Source organism: Lactuca sativa, chromosome 4, assembly GCF_002870075.4.
Source record: "Lactuca sativa cultivar Salinas chromosome 4, Lsat_Salinas_v11, whole genome shotgun sequence".
NCBI lineage: Eukaryota > Viridiplantae > Streptophyta > Magnoliopsida > Asterales > Asteraceae > Lactuca > Lactuca sativa.
The window spans coordinates 68,340,894-68,365,262 of NC_056626.2; the positions used below are offsets into that span (position 1 = coordinate 68,340,894).

At 40.1% G+C, this 24,369-nt stretch overlaps 1 long non-coding RNA gene across 1 annotated transcript; it reads right to left on the bottom strand.

The window, feature by feature from the left end:
* Window positions 1–22,941: 22,941 nt before the first annotated feature.
* On the bottom strand, window positions 22,942–23,969 carry LOC111906989 (uncharacterized). Its single transcript, XR_002855397.3, has 4 exons — window positions 23,737–23,969; window positions 23,590–23,660; window positions 23,441–23,489; window positions 22,942–23,341 (listed from the first exon to the last, which is right to left on the bottom strand). It is a non-coding gene; the product is annotated as an uncharacterized LOC111906989 (long non-coding RNA).
* Window positions 23,970–24,369: the final 400 nt, after the last annotated feature.

Sequence of the window (24,369 nt, forward strand, 5' to 3'; positions counted from 1 at the left end):
TGTGCCTTCACTTGGAGTTTACGGCCCAAGATATGTTCCTTGGCCGTAAACTCCTTTCAAGGAGTGATTATTATGTGTTCTACTCTCCATTCTAGTCCCAAGTATTCAAGGTAAATTGTCTCAAGGCCTAAGATGTGCTTGGAATGATTTTTACCCTACAAAAAGGGGTTTACGGCCCAAGAGGGGTTCTTGGCCGTAAACTCCTACAAATCTATGATTTTGAAGGGTTTAGATGTCTTAAATAAGCATAAGCCTTTGAGGGTTAAAGTCTTTAAGCATAAGAGGAAGTTTAGGGCACATTAAGCCCTTGAAAAGGGGTTTACGGCCCAAGGAAGTTCCTTGGCCGTAAACTCCAATGACTTATGGTTCTTGGATGATTTCTAGCCTACAAAGATCATACACTAAGTCCTTGATAAGTTGTATAACATGGGGATGGGTCTAGAAAGCCTTAAAGTCCCATTTTGGAGTTTACTCCCCAAGAACGTTCTTGGGCGGTAAACTCCCGGATCTTGTAATCTAAACATGTAATTGTTGTTAATAAGCATCTAACAAGTATTGAAACATATTTAGTAAAGTAGACTCACAATATGGGATGAAAACCCGAAGATCCGTCAGAGAGAATATGGCTTTTCTCTATTTGGAATTGTGAATAATGAATTAATTTAATTCAGAAAACTATTTATAGTCCTGGAATATTTTGGCAGAAAATATTTTTATTCCTGATATTGGACTGTAACATTATGAAACTTGAAATGCCCAAATTTCACAAAACCAGGAGCATCCATTCTCCTGATATCCTCTAAAACATAAACCCTAATGTACACAGACTTGTTCGGAAAAGTATGAAAATCACTGAAACTGAACTAGCTCCTATTGAATAGATGATGTTCGTACAATGGAAATTTCGGGTTGTCACATGTATTATGTGTTGACCATAGGGTCTTATGTGTTATGTATAAGATTATGTGCTATGTGATATATGTATGTTGTATGATTTTATAGACCGGACCGGAGGGTCCAACGATACAGACCAGGCTGGAGGGTCCAACGAGCTATGACCGGACCAGAGGGTCCAACGAGCTACAGGAATGGATGGTCCCGCTGAGACACATCGACCGGAGGGTCGTGCTATAGCCTCGAGTTGCGTATGTGTTGTATGCGGTATTCTGGGGAACTCACTAAGCATTTATGCTTACGGTTGTTGTGTTATGTGTTTCAGGTACTAGCGATGACTGTGGGAAGGCGCCGACGTGACCCGTACACATGAGAGAATGGATTAGATTTTGTGATCTTGGGATATGTTGTGTTTCAATAACTATTGTTGAATACTTTTGAGAATATTTTATAAAAATTTGGTTGTTGGAAAAATGAAAAATTTGTTTTGAAAATCTCATCGTTACACTAACCTCAAGTCAAATGATTCCAACACTCCATCCTTTTGTAGTTGTGCGATGTGTTTCTTTTTGACATGTCCAAGACGACAATGCCACACACATGCTTTGTCTAAACCGTTACACAAATCAATTCTAAAACACTATTACTTAAATTGTCTACAACCATCACAGTTTCATACACGTCATCACAAGGTAAATCTTTAAAATAAAATACACCATTTTTAAAAGTAGAAATAGATCCATTCTCATTATTGAAAGAATATTTAAACCGTTGTCTATATAAAGCATGAAATGAAATGATGTTTCGTGTCATCTTTGACGAGCAGCAACAATTATTCAAATCTAAACACAACCCACCAATAAGCACTAAGTTATAAACTCTAATCTTGGTAACAGGTGACGATCTCCTATTGACCATGATCAAGTTCATTCTCCCATACTCCAATCCTCACTTTTTCTTAGCCCCTGCAAATCAGAACAAATGTGAAAACCGCATCCTGTATCAAGGACCCAAGAATGAGAATATGATGAGTTTTTAGATGAGATAGTGTAAATACCTGCCGATGTTGGCTTCACTTTGCCATCCTTTATGTCTTGTAAGTACTTAGGGCAGCTTCATTTCCAATTCCCTTTCTCATGGCAATAAAAGCAAGTAGCCTCTTTAGGATCAGAGGTGGGAGGAGCGTCAGAACTGCCCTTTCCTTTGGGTCCATTTCTTGAGGTCCCAGCTTGGGACTTTCCCTTCCAATTCTGTTTAGGAGGACCCTTCCTCTTCTTCCCTTTTCCTTGACCAATAGCCAAGACAGGAGTAGCAACATGAGTGGAGGCAATACATTTCCCTTCATTCCTGCTTTAGCAGTTCGCAGGAGGTTCTGAAGTTGAGCCAATGTGGTCTCTTTGTTGTTTAGATGATAAGTTAGGATAAACTGATCATAACAAATGGGCAATGATTGAAAGACTATATCAATAGCTAATTCCTCATTAAAGTTCACATTTAACTTTAGCAAGCGCTCCACATACCATTGCATTCTTTGCACGTGGCTACTAACGAACTCTCTATCTATCATCTTGTTAGTGATGAGGGACTTTACTACCTTATACTTTTCTTGACGAGCTCGTTGGTTGTACCTTTGCAAATAGGTGTTGTTTGTTTTTTTAAAAAAAAACCTCTTCAAACCACTTGCTGTGCGGCGCAGCACACGCGCAACACTTTCCCTCTCGCAACAGTTTGTTTTTTGGAAGACTTCAGACTACAAAATCTATGCGCGTGTGATGCGTGGCGCAACACTTGACTTGCTTCTTCTAACCTCTTCAGTTTTCATTTTTTCCAAGTGTTTTTTTAGAATTTTGGTATAACTTATTATTATTATTTTTTTAAACTTTGATTTTCTTAAATTTTTATTTACGGATTTGATACAATTCCTTTTTATAGTTCCCACAAATTTTTTTAACTTGATTTCTTTTAATTTTTTTTACCGTTTCTATTAATAATATTTTCAGTTTCAATTGCATTTTTTTTAACGTATGTATTTTTTCCGAACTTTGTAGACATCATTTCCAATATTTTCTTAATTTTTTTTATTATTCTCTTTTTTTATGTTTTTTAAAATTAGTTTATCTTTCTAGAATAAAACTAATAGCTTCTTTTATATTTTTTAAGATTTTTTTTAAAGTTTTATATTTTTGTTTTTTTACATGTTCTTTTTAGTATTCTTTCAATGTTTTAAGACTAGAGTTATTAAATATTGGTGATGAGAATTATTTTCAGTTTATAAAGTTAGTTTATTTAAATTTCAGTTTACTGCAGCAGTCTGCAGATGTTAAAAACAAACATACTTCTTATTATAGGCTGCAGCCGTTTGTTCCACCTCTTCTGCTACAGATGATTGTAGAGGTGGTCCGCAGACTTCATGAATTTTCGCTTCGAAAAAACAAACAACACCTTAGTCCTTGTTCATCTCGTGTACCGCCCCGTTCCTAGTACGCATTGAATCTATTAAAGTATTCATTTTGTAAGAGCTACTCGACGAGTTGGTAGCCCTAACTCGTCGAGTTGATGCCAATTTGGACGTAGGATTTAAGTGGTCTACTCGACGAGTTGAGAGCCTTGACTCGACGAGTAGGTCCGTCAGGAAGAAACCCTAATCTTTAGGGTTTGCACCCTATTTCAGCATCATATCAGGCCTCCACCCCAGCCTCCATCACCTCCACATCCTACTCTCGAAACCCTAATCAGCCCTTGAGTGTTTTTAAGCTTTTTCTTTCCATTTATGTGATTTGAAGCTAGGAGAAGGAAGGAAACCTTTGGTGATTCAAGAAGAGGCAGTAGATCCAGAGCTTGTGTGGAACATTCATAAATTTTATGCCAAATTTAAACTTTTCAATCATAAATAAAACCCAATAGTACTGTTTACAAAAATGTTTTCAAGTCGTTATTCAGTCAGAGTGTCCCAAAAGTCAGATCATAAGGATGAGGAGCGGTACGGTCACGCCTTTGCCTTGCCATGATCTCCTGAAGTACCTAAAACAATAACTGTAAACTATAAGCCCAAGGGCTTAGTGAGCTACCCCCAAAATACCAATACCACACTGATAATGCCATATCAGTACTAATCAATCAATCAACATGCATATTGGGCCATTGGCCAGATTGGACCGCCCTATAGGGCCTACAGTCTAATTGAATCTATACCAAGCCTTTGGCATGACTGGACCGCCACATGGGCCTACAGTCTCCTAGGACCACTCATAGGGTATGTTGGCCTTCAGCACAAAGCAGGACCACCTCAACCCAACCAACAAGCAAATAACTATGTGCGCATAACTAACATATACTGGCATATACAGACATCAAATATATCTATCTTACGGATCATCAATCATAATCGCATATATCATATCATAACCATAACAACTAAAGGGCCGGCCTTGGTGCCTTATACCCTTTTGATATAGTGAGGATAACTCACCTTGCAAATGTCGACTCAGTAGATGAACTCCAACTCTCGGATCACTGCCACAAACTCCACCACCTATTACCATAATACAATCATACCCATTAGTTCCCAACCTTTCAAGGTGCCCCATAAACCAACTAATCAACCATGGTCAATGTCAAAGTCATCAATCAAGGTCAAAAGTCCATATTGACCCTTACTCACCGAGTACCCTCCGCTACTCGCCGAGTTCCTTGAAGTACTTGTCCACTCGCCGAGTCACCAAAGTGACTCGTTGAGTTCCTTTGGTTTACGATCAAACTCTAAGGCCACTTGTCGAGTTTCCCTCTTGCAACTCGACGGTTACACACGTGTACCTAAGTTGGGGAAACTTCAACCAACTCGCCGAGTTGTTCATAAAACTCTGTTGGGTTGCAGATTCGTTTAGTATTGCGTCATTGGGCTCGGTTAATAGTCCAATTATTTTGTACTCCGGTTTGCGCCTGTCCAACTGTGAGCCTGTTAGGTTTACTATATAATAATATGTTTGCATGCATATTAGGTTAACGATCTAGAGTACGATTGATAGAAGACGATAGCATTACAAAGTTCTTTCTTTATCGTTTTTGTAAACCTTTTAACCCTCTACAGTTGATGTTCTTTATCGAGCTCTTCTGAGGGTTGTTTATAAATCATTCGACTCGTTTGATTCACTTTTGAGTTGTTTACTGTTTTCGTGTTCTTGCTGTTTGTTCTTTATATTACCTGTTTAAGATCTAATCGATCTTCAAGATTATATTTTAATCTTATCAATTGGTATCAGAGCAGGAGGTTGTGTAATCGATACACTTCTTTTCTATGAAAAAGGTTTCAATTAGGGTTTTCCGCAATTACTGATATTTATTGAGCCGTCATCTCATTATTGACGTATCTTGATATTTATTGTTTTTCCCTAATTTGATTTATTACAAGTCTGATCTTTAAACAGGTTATTCGATCATTATGGACGAGTTGCAATCGAATCCCATCAATATTTCGAACAACATTGGATCTACCACGAAGATTCCCATCCTATACACCCATGATTATGAAGTCTGGGCGCATCACTTTGAAGATTACGTTATAGGATCTGAGGATAATGGAAACCTCATCTGGGAAGCAATTATTTCTGGACCGTTTTCTCATTCTGCAACATCAAGGATTATTAAAACTCAAAAGGAGTATAATGATCTTCTGAAAGATGTTAAAGATATTGCGCAAGATGAAAAAGATAAATTTCAGTGTAATATCAAGGCGTTAAGATTGATCAGATTTGCACTTCAGTCCGACACTTTCAGGCTGGTGAGCTCATGCATGACGGCAAAGGAAATTTGGGACAGGCTACGTGAACTATACTCTACAGACGAGGATCTTGAACACTCTATCCAAACCTTACTCTTGTCTGAGTTTGGAGAATTCAGGCAAGGAGCCGAAGAAACTGTGACCCAAACGTTCGATCGCTTCAGTCATCTTCTCAGCAAGATGATCAAACATGACATTGAAAGGAAGCTTATTAAGCAGAAGGTTACGTTCTTAAATGGTCTACGATCAGAGTGGAGAGCAGTGGTGTCTACGGTTAAAGCCCATGAGCAATTTAAATCATATTCCTTGGCGAAACTGGTGGGTATTCTCAAATCTCAGGAGAAGATTGTGTTGCAGGAAAAGAATGTGGTTTCAAGCCTAGGCTCGTTAGCCCTCCTATCAAAAAGTAAAGCTGTAATGGAAGACGAAGACCTCAACTTGGAGGATTATGACCTCACGTCTGAAGATTATGCTATGATGGTGTCTAACCCCAAAAGGTTCATCAAGAAGAGATTCCCCAACAACAAAAACCAAAACTGGCAGGGGAGTTATAGCTCAGAAAAGGTTAAAGATGAACCGAAGGTTGAAGATTCTAAGAAGGAACCGAAGGCAGAAGGTGATTCTGGAGTAAGCTGCTACTATTGTGGGGGAAAGAACCACTATGCAAAGGATTGTGTCCTCAAAAAGATGGCTGAAAAGGATGAGGAAAAGGATGAGGAAGCTTTGCTGCAGAAAAAGCTTGATGAGATAAGGAAGAAGAAATCTACCGCTAACCCTTCTATGAATGCTCTAATTGTGCAGGGTTCGGTTGCTGATGACGAGTTCGGTGGCGTGGAGGTTTGGTCAACCGACTCTGAAGACGATGAAGTGAGGAAGCCTTCCCATGGAAAGGCTTGTGTGGCTAAAGAAGTAAGCAGTGGAGGAAGGTGCTTGATGGTGTCTGACGTATCTTAGATGAGGGGATACAACACTGATGGTGGGAGTAATGAACCGAAGGAGCAACAGGATATGTGCTTTACAGCCAAACCGCTCAGCGTGCAGTTCAACGAGCTTGATGAACTGATCAAGAAGGTACAATCTATATTTGTCTCACTTAAAGTCCCACAAAGCTCTTATGAAAAAGAACTAAAAAGTGTTAATACAAGAATCTCTCATCTAGATAGTAGTCTTACTCAAACTCGAGTCACCAATTCTAACCTAACTGATCAATTAAGCAGGGTGTCTTCGAAGAGTGAGGAACGGCGCATGTGGATCGAATTGAAGGAGTCGGAATTAGTCAAAATAAAAGATGAAAACATTTATTTACAAAGAGATAATTTAAAGTTGTTGAAACAGCGAAATGTTTTTTGTCTGATTGCTAAACGTATTTACTCTAATATTACTCAGCTTCATTTGGATTGTGAAATAGGACAAAAGATTCATCGCATGATTTTGCCCTTCCTTGAGTTTAAGGAGGATGAAATTGATGCTGAAGCGTATAATTGTGAGAGTGTGATATCTTCTGAGGACGTTAATCCGACCTATATGTATGGACTGGACAAAATAGAATCTTTCATTAAATCCAAGGACCATAAGGACATGCTTAAAAACCTTTTGGATGAAAATGATAGACTGAAACTGAGAACCGAAACCATACAAAAATTTGACTCTTTAAATGCCAACTTGAGCTCAGAAAACAAAATTGATGTTGAAAATGCATCTGAGCTCAATGAGGATGACAATATGAGTGGAATTTCTGTAGAGGACACGGTTGACTGCTCAGAATTTGTGAAAAGCGAACCTGAAAACCACAAGAATCTAATTTCAGAAAATTCAGTGGAGTTCGCTCGATTGTCCCAACAAAAGTCCCCGATCCTAGCAGAGAAAGCCGTTGTATATCAAAAGGTTAGGACCACTCCAAATCAAGTGTACAAGGTCACAGGAGTAACCGAACATCAGACTGCTGAACTCACAGCGATTGTAAACGAAGACAATGATGATGGCTGCGATGAGTTCTTCTAGTCAGCTCCAATCGATAATGCTGATGAAACGGTAGGGTTATCAGAAAGGAGCTCATGGAAAAGCAAAGGTAGATACGTGCCAGAACCCTTGAAAAAGCCAGATAATTTTGATGTGCCAAGTACTAGTGGTACGAAAGATATTCCTCAAGAAAATGGAAGTCCGGCAAAAGAAGGCACTCCCTCTAGTGAAACTTCCTCAGTTCAGAGTGAACCAGCCAAAAAAAACCGAAACCAAAAGCTAACATCCATCATCAACCAAAGCAGATGAGAAATCAGAAACGTCAAAGGAATCAGAGATACAGGAAAAATCTCTCTGAAAGAAAACAGTTCTGGCAATCCCAGAATGCTTATTTCTCACATCAAGACAAGAACCTGAAGTATGAGAAAAATCCTATTGAAATGCACGAGAGCCACAACAACCGAAAGCAAAGGTTCGGTTCAGAAAAGAATACCAACCGAAAGCAAAGGTTCGGTTCTGAGAATGACTCCAACCGAAAGCAAAGGTTCGGTTCAGAGAACGAAACCAACCGAAAGCAAAGGTTTGGTTCTGAAATCAAAAGAGATCAAAACTCTAAGGTCAGTCCCACCAATGATCAAAAGCAAAAGGTCACCTAGAGTCTCCAGCCAAGAAGTCATCTCAATCTAAGCCCTCTCATTCTCACTCAACTAATTCTTCTAATTCTTCCAATTCCTCTCCACCTCGTTCTAAATCCCATTCTGTTCCTTCTCAAAAATCTCAATCTTCAGCTGAACAAAAAGGGAAACAGAAGGTTTCGGTGTCTAAACCTGAGTCTAAACCGAACGCACCTAATCCTAATAAAATCAAAGTTTTTACCATCAAAAAGAAAGATGAAACAACACTAATAAAACGAACATATCTTGTTGACATCTCTCTTACTATTCATGTACCTGTGAAAGGCTCACGTGGACCCAAGAAACTTTGGGTTCCTAAATCTGCTTAATTTTTGCAGGTTATCAGTGACGAGCAGTTCGACGAAGAATGGTACATTGACAGTGGCTGCTCACGTCACATGACAGGGAGGAAAGAAGAACTCAGGGAATACCGGTCTCTTTCAAATGGTGGAAACGTCAAGTTTAGAAATAACTCCTTTGGCACCATAAAAGACTATGGAATGATTACCAATGGTGATTTCACTATAAGGAAGGTGGCATACGTGGAAGGGCTACAACACAACCTCATCAGTGTATCTTAGCTTGTTGGAGGTACCGGTCTCAAAGTCTCATTCGACGATGAGGGTTCTGAAATTATTGAGAAGAAGACGAAGAAATTTATTCTCAAATCGGAGCGTAAGGGTGAAATGTTTCCTCTAAACCTCAAGCCCATCAAAGGAAACCCAGCTATCTGCCTGTTATCAAAAGCACAATCTGACGAAAGCTGGTTGTGGCACCGAAGGCTCTCTCATCTCAACTTTAAAGACATCAACAAACTTGTCAGTGGAGGTCATGTTCGAGGTCTTCCACTGCTCAAGTATGATAGGGATCATTTGTGTGCTGCATGCGAAATGGGGAAGCAGAGTCGTCAAAGTCATCCATCTATAATAAACACTAAAGTTGTTGAACCACTTGAATTACTTCATATTGATTTGTGTGGTCCATCATCTATTGAAAGCATCGGTGGTAGCAAGTATATTCTTGTTATTGTTGATGACTTTTCGCGTTTTACATGGGTGTTCTTTCTAAAGCTTAAATCTTAAGCGACTCACAAGCTAAAGGTGTTCATCAAGCAGATTGAAGTACAGCTGAAGAAGGTCGTTCGCAACATCAAGAGCAACAATGGTCTGGAATTCAAAAATAGAGAATTTGAAGAATTCCTGGCAAAAAAGGGAATAAGTCACAACTTCTCAGCTCCCTACACACCTCAACAGAACGGAATTGTCGAAAGACGAAACCGATCTTTGTGTGAAGCTGCCCGAACCATGCTAAGTTTCGCTTCCTTACCTCTTTATTTTTGGGCTGATGCTATTTCTGCTGCTTGTTTTACATAGAACCGGTCATATCTCAACAAACGATTCACGCTCACACCTTATGAGATTCTCAACAACAGGAAGCCCAATGTGAAATTTTTCCATGTGTTCGGTTCACGGTGTTTCATCTTTAACTCTAAGGAACACCGCAACAAGTTCGATGTCAAAGCCGAAGAGGGAATCTTTCTGGGCTATTCTCTCACTTCTAAAGCGTACAGGGTATTAAACAAGTGCTCCAAGAAAATCAAAGAGACTTACTACGTGACTTTCGATGATAGCTATGTCAAAAAGCTAAAGGCCAATGAAGACACTGCTGGGGAAATCTTTCCTCAAACTGGCCAAGTCACGGTCTCGATCGCTAATCTATACGAGAAGTTTATGGAGCTATTTGACGAACCAGAGAAAGCCACTCTCTCAGAAGCAGGCGCAGCAGACAACAAGGTAGATCATATGAAGCAAATTGTCGAAGAAGCTGCCAGGAGAATGAATGAAGGAGGATCAAATTCTGACGAACCTCCATCACACAATGCTTCAGTCGAGGGGGAGAATCCACCATCATCATCCCAGCCAAGCTCACAAGTTGATGGGGAGCCAAGCACTTTGCCAACCGAAAGTGCCAAATCATCCGAAGATGCATCTACGCCCGAAAGCTCCAAACAACAAGAAACCTCTGAAACTCAAGGCATTCCTGAAAGCTCATCTATCGAGGGGGAGCATGCTGATATGTCATACGACTATGAAAGCCAGTCCGAACCAGAAGAAATGATAAATGCTGAGTTGGATCCAACCTTTGATCCAAATTACCCTCCTCTTACCAAATGGACCAGAGATCATCCTGTCTCTCAAGTTGTTGGTGATGTCTCTGAAAAGGTTCTGACCCGATCACAACTTAAGGCAAAACAGACATCCTTATTTTCCAAAGTTGAATTCTGCATGTTTAACTCATTCGTATCAAAAGTTGAACCGAAGACAGTTAACACTGCTCTCGATCACTCCGATTGGGTTCAAGCGATGCAAGACGAACTGAACGAATTTGAAAGGAACAAAGTCTGGCGCATCATTCCAACTCCTCCAGAAGCCTCGGTTGTTGGTCTCAAATGGGTCTTTAGGAACAAAATGGACAAGGAAGGGAACGTCATAAGAAACAAAGCTCATCTGGTAGTGAAAGGATATTGTCAGGAGGAAGGGATTGATTATGAAGAGACTTTTGCTCCTGTAGCTAGGCTTGAATCAGTCAGAATATTTCTTCCCTATGCTGCCCACAAAAACTTTGAAGTTTTCCAAATGGGCGTCAAGTGTGCATTTCTTAATGGAGAACTCGAAGAAACAGTGTATGTGGAGCAACCTCCTGGTTTCGTGAACGAAAAGTATCCAAATCATTGCTACATTCTGGATAAAGCCATATACGGACTGAAACAAGCTCCGAGAGCCTGGTATGAAACGCTAACTAAATTCTTAAAGATGTCCAAATTCAAACAAGGTTCGGTTGACCCAACCTTCTTTCGCAAAAAGGAAGGTAACCACCTTATGATCGTTCAAATTTATGTTGATGATATCATCTTTGGCTCAAGGAATCCTAGCCTAACAGCTGAATTCAGAAAGCTAATGGAGACTAAATTTGAAATGAGCTTAATGGGTCCTATTAACTTTTTCCTTGGTTTAAATATTAGACAGGGACCCGAAGGCATCTTTATTAATCAGGAAGCTTACACGAAGACTCTCCTAGCAAAGTTTGGCATGATGGGAGATTCCAAAGTCAAAGTCCCAATGGCATTCGGCACCAAGTTCACCCCATCCCTGGACAAATCGGCTGTTAATATCACGCTCTATCGTCAAATGATAGGCTCACTGATGTATCTTACTACTAGCAGGCCTGACATTATGTTTTCTGTGTGTTACTATGCTAGATTTCAGGCAAACCCACGCGAACCTCACATGCTTGCAGTGAAGAACATCCTACGATATCTCAAGCGAACTGCCTCCTTTGGTCTATGGTATCCTTCCAACTCAGGCTTCTTCGTTCAAGCCTACTCAGATGCAGACCTTGGAGGATGTGGACTCGACAGAAAAAGCACCACAGGTGGCTGCCAATTCCTTGACGGGAAGTTGGTTAGCTGGCAATCAAAGAAACAAACGTGCATGTCTTTGTCTACTGCCGAAGCTAAATACATAGCAGCTGCATCCTGCACCACTCAAGTGATTTGGATCCAGAGTCAACTTCGAGACTATGGACTCAATATGAAGAAGATCCCACTATATTGTGACTCTGAAAGTGCAATTAGGATCTGTCATAATCCAATGCAACACTCCAAAACCAAACACATAGCACTGAGGTATCACTTCATCAAAGATCATGTGGAAGATGGAAACGTCGAAGTACACTTTGTTAGAACCACTGATCAACTGGCTGATGTCTTTACCAAAGCTCTTCCTGAAGCGTCATTCAACAGAATATTACAAGGGCTAGGTACGATGGAATCAGAGTCAGTACCTCAAACTACTTCTCAACCTCAATCGTAAGAAACGAAATTGACCGAACGTTCAGGTTCGGTTGAATCATCTGACTCGCTCATCACTTCAAAGGTAGTTTTCTTGCTTGTAAACTTCATGAACAAAGTTGTTTATCTTTTTGTCAAAAGTATTTTCTTATTGCAAGCCTAAATTCCTTGGTTTTCTGAAATTTTCCAAAACCGAAACCTACCGAAGGTTCGGGTTCGGTTTTTCAAAATTTTCCAAAACCGAAACCAACCGAACGCTCGGGTTCGGTTTTTCAAAATTTTTCTCAACCGAAACCAACCGAACGTTCGGGTTCGGTTATCAAATTTTTCCAAAGTTTTTTTTACTCTTTCTAAGTCTTATTTTTTCTTGCTGAATTTTTTTTTTATTTTGTTTTTTTATATTTATCAAAAACTCCAAAAGTATTTTTTATCTTTTATTTTATTTTTGTGTTCGTTCGTCAATGGGGATAAAATTGTTGGATTAGTTAAGTGTCCCTAGAAGCATGCTGCTGTATGTGTCCCAAGCCTCATAAAATTCTGAATAATAGCCTTAATGACCTGGTATACACAAACCTTGTCTTCCCAATTAGGCTATCACATTTATTCTAATTGTGAGCTACCTCACTCTCTTCTCACATGAGATAAGAGTTTTCTGCTTGGTCCTTATTGTCGCAGCAGAGGTACTATAATTTCTTGCACCATCTTTACTACATTTCTCCATCCCATTCGTTTCATAAACGTAACCCTTGAGACTCTCAGAAATTACCATTGAGGTTTATGGTTACTCCAAAACTGTGTTTATGATCTTAGTTTCGTGCCACTACGAGCTGAGTGAAACCCAAAATTCAACACCAAATCTGAATTGACGGTGAACAATTAAATTGCTCAAGTTTTCACCAAAGAATTGACGGATGTATCTTGATGAAATCTCAATTTTTATTTTGTGTGATTCCTATGAAATTGTTAAACACCATAACATTTCTTCCCTTGGGATCCAGTTTTTATTTTTTTGTTGAGATTTTATATTTTCCAAGCCACTTTTAAATTTATTCCTACCTACTTGTTCAACAGACTACACCGGTCTCACAAGTACTTTGTTCACTTTCATTCTTATTTCAAGATTAGAATTGTTGAATCAAAGCGAAAGCCACCCTTAAATAGCCTAATTAAAAGAAGTCTTTTAACATTTATTAATAAGTGTTTGATCGTCATTCAACGGGAAACCACATTAACACTTTAAGGTCTCTCTTGACTTTGAAGGAAGAGATTCGTGCCCGGGATCATTTGTTTCGTGTCTTAAATGACATCACATTTAATCCTAAAAAGATTTGCTTTATTTCTTTTCTTTTTACACCCTTAGCACGAAAATCTTTGATTTTCCAAAATTCTGGTACTAATAATTACAGGCTGTTTTACTGAATTGGAGGTTAATTAAAATCTATGGTCAAAATCAATCCACATGGGAGTATTATTAAAAAGATGCCATTCAAAGGATAAGATGAAGGGTTGCTGACTCAGGCGGGAGTCTAATGGATTGAATTTCAAACGGCGGTAAATCGGAGACGCATGCGAATTTGAAACGTCCACTCTTTAACTGACATTGTGGACGCGTGTGCGAATTTCACGTGGTTTCTCTCTGGCACATAAAGGCGCGTGTGGATTTGAAACGGTTTCTTTAGAAACGGCGCTTGTTGGGCGGCATGTTACAAGGAATCTGACACTCTCTCTCATGCGTGATCATCGCATGCCTTAACTGTCAAGCATCTGTCATTCCGGGAAAACCTTTCGTATTTCGATAGAAGATTTGAACAGATTTTTCTCTCTCCCTACACCCACTATAAAAGGCAGTCTCCTCTCCCATTTACCTCTTTACCGCATCAAAATTCCCAAGAGAGCAAAAACTCCCTGCAAACCTAACTGTTCATCATCTTCTTCTCCACTTCAACAATGGCAGAATCATCGTTTGTTCATGATACTTTCCACATCCTTCCCATTCGCCCTCAACAGTGTTTGGTGATCGATCTAACCCCTCAGGCGTACGATTCCTACATGTTCCCGATTATCGAGTGCCTGAAATATTCTCCTATCGCTCCTGCACTTTCACGGGTAGAAACTGTACCCATGGTGATTTTATCGCAGATCTATGCGACTGCACATTATGATAAAGCAGTCGATAGAATCTTCTTCGAGGTTGCTGATCACAAAGCCTCGATTTCCAGGCAACGATTTGCCTCCTTGCTAGGGTTTGCTGCTGACCCTTCTAGGGTTAATCCGGAGACGATTCCACTTGGGCACCTCTACAATATGTTCTACAATATGGGGTACACGGAGGCGCTCACCTCCGTCGCGAAGTTTAAAAAATCATGCTTGCCGCCACAGTGGAACGGTATGTTCACTGTCCTTTTCAAAGGTTTATCAGAATGGAGCTCAGGATCAGACGGCTCCAGTCGACTCTTCTTGTCGATCATGTACGGCGTCCACCTTGATTATGGGTTGGTGCTCTGGAAACAACTCATCCAGAGTTTATCATCCTCATCACGACATTCTGAGGTGTCGTATGCCAGGTTCTGGACCATCGTTGCTAAATGGGCGATGGATAAGCAAGATGTCCCAACTCCTGACGGTGCATCGATGTCTTCGATTGGTACACTCCATACCAAGAAGATTATCGTCTCAGATGCATCGGAGTTCTCTTTCATTGGCTCTATTCCGGAGACCATGTACGGCGATGTTCCATCTGACATCAGGATCATCCGGACTTTCAAGGAGTTCAAGCAGTCTGGACCGAGGGAACTCACACAGGAGATGCTCAAATCTATACATGATGCCGATAAGCCTGTTTCAAGAGGCAAAAAGGCAGAAAAAGGAAAGCAGGTGGCCAAAGGGGCTAAAGGTCCTTCTCCCAAAAAGAGAAAGGCTACTAAACCTGCTCCGTCCCCCCAGCAGAAGAGGCGCAAGACTCAACCCAAGCGAAAGCTCATTATCGCTTCCTCTTCTGGTGAGTCGGAAGGTGAGAGTTCGGATTCGGACGGCTCTCAAAGAGGCGAAACCCCTCCAAGAGGCAATACCCCACCCCGATCACCTACCCCAGACATGGAAATCCATATCTCACCCGTTCCCTCTCCTACTCAAACAGTTCCCACTTCCATTCCCACCATAACCCCCACTACCACTATTCCTCCAACCTCTTTCCCTATACCACCACCCATTTTCACTGATACAACAACAACAGCCACTGCAAAGGTTACAACCAACGTATCTGATACGGGGGGTTCATACCGATGCAACCGATCCACCACCAGTAACCGAAACCAGAAACACAACCGAAACCCAACAACCACCCGAACCTACCCCAGCTCACACTCAACCTGAACCTACTCACACCACTATACCTCCAGCTTCACCACCACCCCCATCTCCTGGTCATGCCTCTGACGGAGATAACCCTTTCCTTGGAGGGGAAAATATGACCTTCGATTCGGTCTACTACAGTCCGTTTCAGGTCCAAAGCGACGACGATGAGGAAGCTCCAGTAACAAAGAAGCATCTTAAGGAGCTGCATGAGAAGGTTGACCTGCTTATTGCTTCATCCTCCAACTCACAATCCTCTCTCTCTGAAGCCGCTCTTCAGAAGATCGTTGATGCCTTCTCCAGGGCTCAACATGATTCCATCGCTTCAGCCACTGCCGCCATTGACGCCTCGACAAAAGCTTGTGAGGCTGCGACCGAAAAAGGCGATAAACTATTCTCTGACGCCTCTTCCCTGTTAAAGTCCTTACAGGAGAGCGCTGATGCAACAAAGACAACGTTGGAACCAATCGTTCAACAATTGGCCACGTTCGTCTCCACGGAGTTGAAGTCGTTCGCTACCCTTCGCCAATCCATCAGTGACAACAACTCGGCCCTTCGTGCCTCCATTGACGAGCGCCTCTCTAAACTTCAAGAGGATCTCGCTGCAGAAAACTCGTTGATGGACGTTCTTGCTAGCAAAACTACCGCCATCAAGGTCAAGAGCGCTCAACTTTCCAACTCTCAGCAACAAATTGACGCTCTTCGATCCGAACAGGAGGTTATCAAAACATGTGTTTCGGATGTACACTCTGCCCTATCCAACATCCTGGAAGCACACGATCCGATTCTCAATCATTCGGTGAGGCGAACCCTTGCTGAAAAACTTGCTCCTGCCCTGGACCTCCTCAGCAAAATAGAAGGGTACCTAGTTTCGTGTCCACTCCGAAACAAGGGGGAGAAGTGAAGTCCGGATCGAAACCACCTCCTTCCTCAAAAGCTGCTCACACAACCGAACCTCCTCCTACTGGTCAAACTTCGGGTTCGGGTGTGAAGGATAAAGGAAAGAAGATAGCTGAGGAAGAAGATGAAGATGATAAAGAAACCATTGCTGACTTGCTGAAACGCAAAAATAGTCGCAATGTTGATAATGACAACATTCGTGTGGCGCGAGAAGCTGAAGAATCCGAACACAAAAAGAAAGAAGCCCACGATCTCCTCGAGAGCAGGAAGACTCTTTTCCCTGCTTGGACTCGAGAGAGAATGATAAAGGAGGCTATCGATACTCCGAGAATCCTATGGCTCAAACCGGTGATCTCCTTCGACTGCTACAATTCTGTCGACTCGCAGTTCGACATGCCCTTAACCCGAAAGGTGTTTATCTTCCATGCCTTCTCCAACATTTTTGAAGTCCCTCATCCTAATCCTGAGGTTGATCGGGAGTTAATCGAGTTCTATCTGAAGGCCGCTCAACCACAGTACCAAACATGGAGCGCTCAGAAGATCGTTAATGTTCGGGTTTTGAAGCCATATACCGAAGGTAGATTCATCAACGTTCGATTCAGGGTGATCAGAGGGTCTGCAAGAACCGAACATCTTATATCCTTAGCAGATCTACCGAACCTCAACCCCCATGACTGGATCGTTTTGCACAACATCCTCTTGACGAATGAAGCTGAATATGGTCCGATCATAGACCATCTCAAAAGGATGTTGGTGTGCTACATCATGGAGGTAGCCCTGATGGACCAGGAGATTGCCAATGTCTTCAAGAAGAAACCGAAGATCTCTCCTGTTGGCTCGGCCAGTGATCTCAATCAGATGAAGATGGGTAAGATTGACCCAAGGCGTAATTCGGTCATGTTCACTAGGGCAGAAGGACAGAAATGTCTCTTTGCTTTAGCGGATAAACATCTTTATACCACTGCTTGTCTAGAGCATGTGCTGGAGATCATCCATCGGTGTAAAGAGAATGCAGCGGATGATATCAAATACTTCAACGATATGATTCAGTGGTACATCCGATTCAGACAAACGATACTTGCTCTTATCTCTCGTCTGTTTCAGACTGTAAAGAAAAAGGTACCTGCCGCTGCTGCTGCTGGCCTAAGCAAGAAGTAAAGATCTCGCTCCAATTGACGCAAAGGGGGAGATTGTTGGGTTGCAGATTCGTTTAGTATTGCGTCATTGGGCTCGGTTAATAGTCCAATTATTTTGTACTCCGGTTTGGGCCTGTCCAACTGTGAGCCTGTTAGGTTTACTATATAATAATATGCTTGCATGCATATTAGGTTAACGATCTAGAGTACGATTGATAGAAGACGATAGCATTACAAAGTTCTTTCTTTATCGTTCCTGTAAACCTTTTAACCCTCTACAGTTGATGTTCTTTATCGAGCTCTTCTGAGGGTTGTTTATAAATCATTCGACTCGTTTGATTCACTTTTGAGTTGTTTACTGTTTTCGTGTTCTTGCTGTTTGTTCTTTATATTACCTGTTTAAGATCTAATCGATCTTCAAGATTATATTTTAATCTTATCAAACTCGTTGAGTTCTATGGCAATCTTTATTGGACTCGCCGAGTTATTCATCCAACTCGTCAGGTCCAGGCCTATCTTCATATGACTCGCCGAGTTGACCTTCCGACTCGTCGAGTTCCTTCAGTCCTTAAGCCATACAGACTCTTTTAAGCCATGCAATGGCTCCAAACTACAGATCCAAGCTCCTAAGGCATGCTTTTCACGTAAAGTTGTAAACTTTACGTGCATGCATAGCTAGAAAGGCTCTAAATGTCAAATCCAAGCTCACAATGAGGTTTCATACTCAAGGAAAGCTTCATACATGGCCAAACTCGGAGCTTTATGACTCTAGGACCCAAGAAGGGTCTAGATCTGAAGTTACAACTTCAGATCTAGCTCATACCCCACAATATCATCACAATCAAACCATAAAAACCCTAGATCTCAACGAAATGAGGTCTAGAAGGAAAATGACATAAATATGGCAACTTGATACCTCCAAATGATGCTAACTGAGGTAGATTTCTGATTCCCACACCTTCCTTGCTCCAAGTCTCTTGCCCTCCAAGCTCTTCCTTTCCAAAAACCTTCTTTCTAAAGCTCAAAACACAAAAGAATGAAGCACCACACAAATTAGGGTTTCTATGAGCTCTCAAGGACTGCAAAGGGGCTAAGTGAGGTTTAAGCCCCTTTAAATAGGGTGCAAAACCCCGAGATTTTGGGTTTCATCTGCCAGCTCCTACTCGTCGAGTCCCTTCATCGACTCGGTGAGTAGGTCACTAAACACACGATCCCACCCCGCTGTTACTCGATGAGTAGGGCAACCAACTTGTTGAGTAGGATTTAAAACAAAAGAAATTCTTATTTACATCAATACCTAAGAATCGGGGCGTTACATTGTGTTGCATTTCTGACTTGTTGAAGGTATAAAGCTTATACCTTGGCTCCTTTTCACTTAGATCTTCATCTAAGCTTGCTTGTTGTCATTTTGGGCCATTTCCGAGTTGTGAGCTTTTGGGGACGTAAGGACTTCAGATCTGGGCACTCTTGAGGTCTAGAAGCTCAAAGTTGCCACCTTTTATTCAGCCATGTCCCCATTCCATGCATTAGGTCTTCATTTTAGCTTGGTTTTGGTTTTTTTAGCTTAATAACACCGTGCATACACATAAAGTTAGCAACTTTACGTGTTAGGCTAGCCTAATAAGTCCAGATCTATGAGTTGGAAGCATTGGTATTGATTAAAATCGATTGAATGGTTTTTGCATGTAAGGGACTAGACAGTTGTTCACGTGACTCGGCGAGTTGAGTCGTGGTCCCCAAAACCTTTTCTGTTTTTGAGTGAGCTCGTTGAGTTAGGAAGTAACTCAGCTAGATGGACGAGATCTACTCTAAGAAGCAGAAGAACTTGGCGTGTCTCTGAAGGGACTCGACGAGTTGCCTCGTTTTGTCCCGAGTCTATATAAGGTGGAACTCGACGAGTCTGTTAAGGGACTCGGCGAGTTGACTCAGTTTATTATGGGACTGATAGCATAGGACTCGATGAGTTAGCAGATAACTCAGCGAGTTGGGTTGACTAGGAGTTGACCTTGGCTTTGACCTTGAACAGAGCGTTGACTTTGACTAAGGGTAAAATGGTCATTTTACAATGAGAAGGATTTTTAGATCTTGACTAAGTATTATTGTGATTTTGATAGCTAGGGAGACGTTGGAGTAGTTATCAGATATTCCTCACCGTGAGATTTCACAAATAGCTTTGCAAGGTGAGTTTCTCCTGTAGGAACGGGTCTAAGGCACCAAGGCCGACCCGTTTAGTTAGTAGTAGTTCCAGATTACGGTCTAATGTCGGGTGGGGCCCGATGTAGAGTTATGAGTTTTTTCTGGATCTCGATCCGATGTCGGGGCGGTCCCGAGGAATGCTTGTATGCATGTATGTTTGATGTCTTTATGATTCTTGCATGTGTTTGTTATGTGTTAGGAGTTCCAGAATTCGGTCTGATGTCGGGGCAAGCCCGAGGAATGTCTAGTTAGTATGTATGATAGTATGTTTCCGGACTCCGGTCCGATGCCGTGGCGGTTCCCGAGGAATGTTAGTATGCTTCCGAATATTGGTCCGATGTCGGGGTAAGCCCGAGGAATGTCTTGTTAGTATGATATGATAGTATGTTTTCGGATCTCGGCCCGATGTCGGGTGGGACCCGAGGAATGTTTTAATGTTAATATATGTGATATGTTATATGTTATTTGATATGTTATTATGTATGCCGAGATCTGCTCGATGTCGGGCGGGGCCCAATGCCGAATAAGGTTCGATATCGGGAAAGACGATGTCGAGCTAGACTCGATGTAGCAGGGGCAGGGCCCAAGATATGTTATATGTTATGTGTATGGTATGTGGTAGTTTGGGGGAGCTTACTAAGATTTGTGCTTACGATTTTCAGTTTTGGTTTCAGGTACTTCAGCTAGCAATGGGAAGGGCTCGGGATGATCACATGGCACACACCACAGTTTTTCCAGCCTGGGATATTTACTCTGATATTCGATATGGGGTTTTGACATGTTGACAAATTTTAAGATATTTTTGAGATACTTGGTTTATGATTTTTATATGATGATGATGATTATGGTTTTATTAATGATTTAAAAAAACGAAAATTTTGGACTGTGATTTTAGGATGTTTCATCTCATATGTCCAATAATCCTCATAGAACCTTTAAAGCTGAGGAGTCATAGTAGCCACCATGATGCATGGCACTTTGGTTGCATCATTGTAGTGCTTCCTATACTCAGCTAGTTCTACGGTAGTCGCTTGGGTTTCATCGATCTCAAGAAGTTCCTTTTCGAGCACATACTCCTTGTCCTCGAAACATAGAGCCATATTGATGTTACGCATCCAATCATTATAATTGGTGCCATCAAAGGTAACTCTTGAGCAGATGTTCAGAAGTGAGAAGTTGTTGTTGGAGGAGGAACCAAAAGCATCGTTGGGATTTGACATCTGAAAAAGAATGACAAGTTTAAGTTTAGATAGGAGTAATCCTCAATATAAATCCCAAATGAAATATTAAGGCTAGGATCCAACTAGATATTTCACAACTTAGAAAATGGATGCCGTAATATAATTGTGAAATAAGTAAAGGTAGGTAATGACGATTTACCAATTTCACCACGTAAACGAAATTTAAATGAATTAGGTTTTTAGTCAAATTCCTAGATCTTTTGAGATTCATTGAACTATTGAATGACATGTTTAATCTCGATTATGCTTTTCTATTTGTGACTGGGATACCGAGGATCACAAACAAGATGTGAATAACCATGAACATTAGCTTGCTACTCTCGATGTCATTTATCATCTAATCAATTTGCCGGTTAGCCACACATGCTCCATTAATCAATGATAACTTACGAAACACCCATTTCCACCCTTTATTAGTCCATATATATTAGTGTGTCAGTTAACCACACAGGCTCCACTAACAGCTTATATAAAGTGCAATGTGCAATTTTATGGATTAGCATCAAATTCACATTTTTCCTAAAGTAACTAAGATTGGAAATTTTATAAAAAAAAAAAATTTAATTACTTTATAATTTCATTATACATATTAATGAGAATTATTTTTCGTATCAAACCCGTTCGGCTAACGACCCTCTACCAATGAAGGCAGCGGTGGGTAAGAGTGGATACCCAATGGCGGTCATTTTATAGGTCGTTTCCTTAAACTCCCCTTATTGACCAGCTTCGTGAATGAGGCGTACTAGAGTTTCGACTAACTTGTCTTATACATATAGTAAATATTAAACATTTAATTTTACATATAATATATGGTGTATTTTAAACATTTCAAAATAATAGGGTTTTATAATCTTTTAAATTTCGAAATTAAAACAATTTAATTAAATTTAAAAGAAACCGATTTTACATATAGTATCTGATACCACTGACGAGTTTTGAGCATAACATACAACACCTATGTGTGCATGCAACCTTATTTCTTGGATCTATGTTTTCTCTAATTGAACATACAACTTTTGAACATCAAACAGGAAACCCTAGAAAGTATATACTATTTTTTGAAATCCATAAAAATAGGGTTCAGAAAACATACCTTGATTGTTATATTGTAATAACAATGGATTCTTAGTAATCTTGAACTTCGAGACACTACTACAAAAACACCCTTTTACGACACACAATGTGTGTCATAAAACGCTCATACGACAAGCAAATGTGTGTCAAGGAAGACCCTGTCATAACGAAAGACGATACGCAAATACGCGTCGTCTATTTACGACACGCAATGTGTGTCAAGGAAGGCCCTGTGATAAAGGAAGACGACACGCATTTGTGTGTTGTAACCTTACGACGCACATTGTCGACTCGCTTTGCGTATCATTAAAGCCCCTGTCAAAAAGAAAGACGACACATATTTTTGCGTGTCACAATTTTAAATGTTTTAAAATTTATACATTTTGATAGATTTAATAATTTTCAAATTAAATAACACATTAAAAGTCTCATAATACAAAATAAAATATCATAAACAAGGAAGTTAATTCATTGCACTAACATGTCAAATACAAATAATAATTTCAATATATAGTAAGTAAATGGAACATGTACTAAATTAAAAGGAACCCGTGCATAAGCCTTGCAATGTCACCACTTGAAGATGCATCTAATCAACCGATGTTGACTCTTTTTCTACAATTTCCTGCACTTGCACTTATCACTAAAGTCAGAGTTCCTTAAATCAAGAATGCTTTTTCCTAAATCAAGAGCCTCAACCACTGCACTTATCACTGCACTTATCACTGAAGTCAGAGTTCCCAAGAATAGAAACACAAAGAAGTCCCATTTACTATTCTGCACAAAAAGAAAAGCAATTGCAATAACATGTATTTGCATGTTGACATGTTGAAGAAAAGTATATAGGCTTTGGTTGGTCAACATATAACTATAAGAATAGTACCTCTAGGAGGAATCAATAGCAACAATAACACAGATCGTAAAACCAGCCTGCGTGAAATTAAAAAGGTCAATAGAAGCATACAAAGCCCCATCAAAGAAAAGTCGGTCCAAAAACTTGATGTCTGTTACACAACTTCTACATAGATTTGCTTTTGTAATACCATAAAAAAATTAAACCAAACAGCACATGGTGAATATTTTTCATAAGAAAAAAAATGTTCAATAAGATTTAAGAGTATTTATATACCTCCAACTTAATTTGCTCACCGTGCAGGGCAAGATGCACAAGGGTTAGAGTGATGGTTTCCATGATAGGGCGTCGTTGATGACCAGCAGTTAAAACCTCATTGACTTTAACGAGCTTATCCTTAAACAACACCACCAATATTTTTACACTAAAATTTGACCTGGAAATAGAGAAACATAATCCGGAATTTAATCTCTTCCGTACTTGATATTAGACATCGGTAGCTACAAAGGTGTATATCTCAAGGAAAGCAACTTACATGGGATACTTTCTTTGAAAAATAGCCTAATATGAAGCGTAAAAGAGACCTGGTCATCATTATAAGTTTATAACACATTTATGAGAACATGATAATGGTAAAGAAACATGGTGATTCACAAAGGCATCAAAAATTCATGGTTAACCTACAATGATGGAGAATTTTTAAACAATCGAAGATCCCATACATCATGAGCTACAATAAAGTTGTTCATTGGATCCTGAAAGCAAAATGCAAAACAATCAACATTTATATTTCCTTTAGTATGTCATTATGTACTTTTTCAGAGAACTTACCAAGACCACTTCCCTTTGATGATTTGTTCGTTTAAATAGACAATAGTATTCTCCCTCTTAGCTCGTTTATCAGCTACAACGCTTTAAACGAAATAAGGCACATGGCCTAACATATAGAAGTAGAAAAAAAATCATAAATAAAAGAAGAAAAAGAAAAAGAAAAAGATTCAAAAAAAAAAACTAAATATTAATTAAATTTAAACCTACTTGGCAATGATTGTGAAACAAAACAATATATAAAGTTCAGCACATGGCCTTAGTTTCTCATACCAAAGAATAAGTAATTAATAATGTCACCCCTCTAATGGCAACCTACATAAGATATATCAACATATTTGCTACTTGATTTATTTTACATTTTAAAAGTGATGTTGTTGCTATTTTCTTTTTATAACGCAAACTTTTTAAATTAATAGTAATTTGTTGCGGTCGACTAAAAGTAGTTCATTTTGATTTTTATAATGTTAATAAAATTCAAATTTATTTTATTTGGCTTTAAATTTCGACAGAAGGATAAAATGGTCATTTCCTGTGGTGTAAATAATATATAAGGAGAGAAAATGACTAACCAAAGCAAGGTCTCCGGGCTTCATTGCAGGATCCACGATGTCTCTACTCTAACTGTTTTTAGAA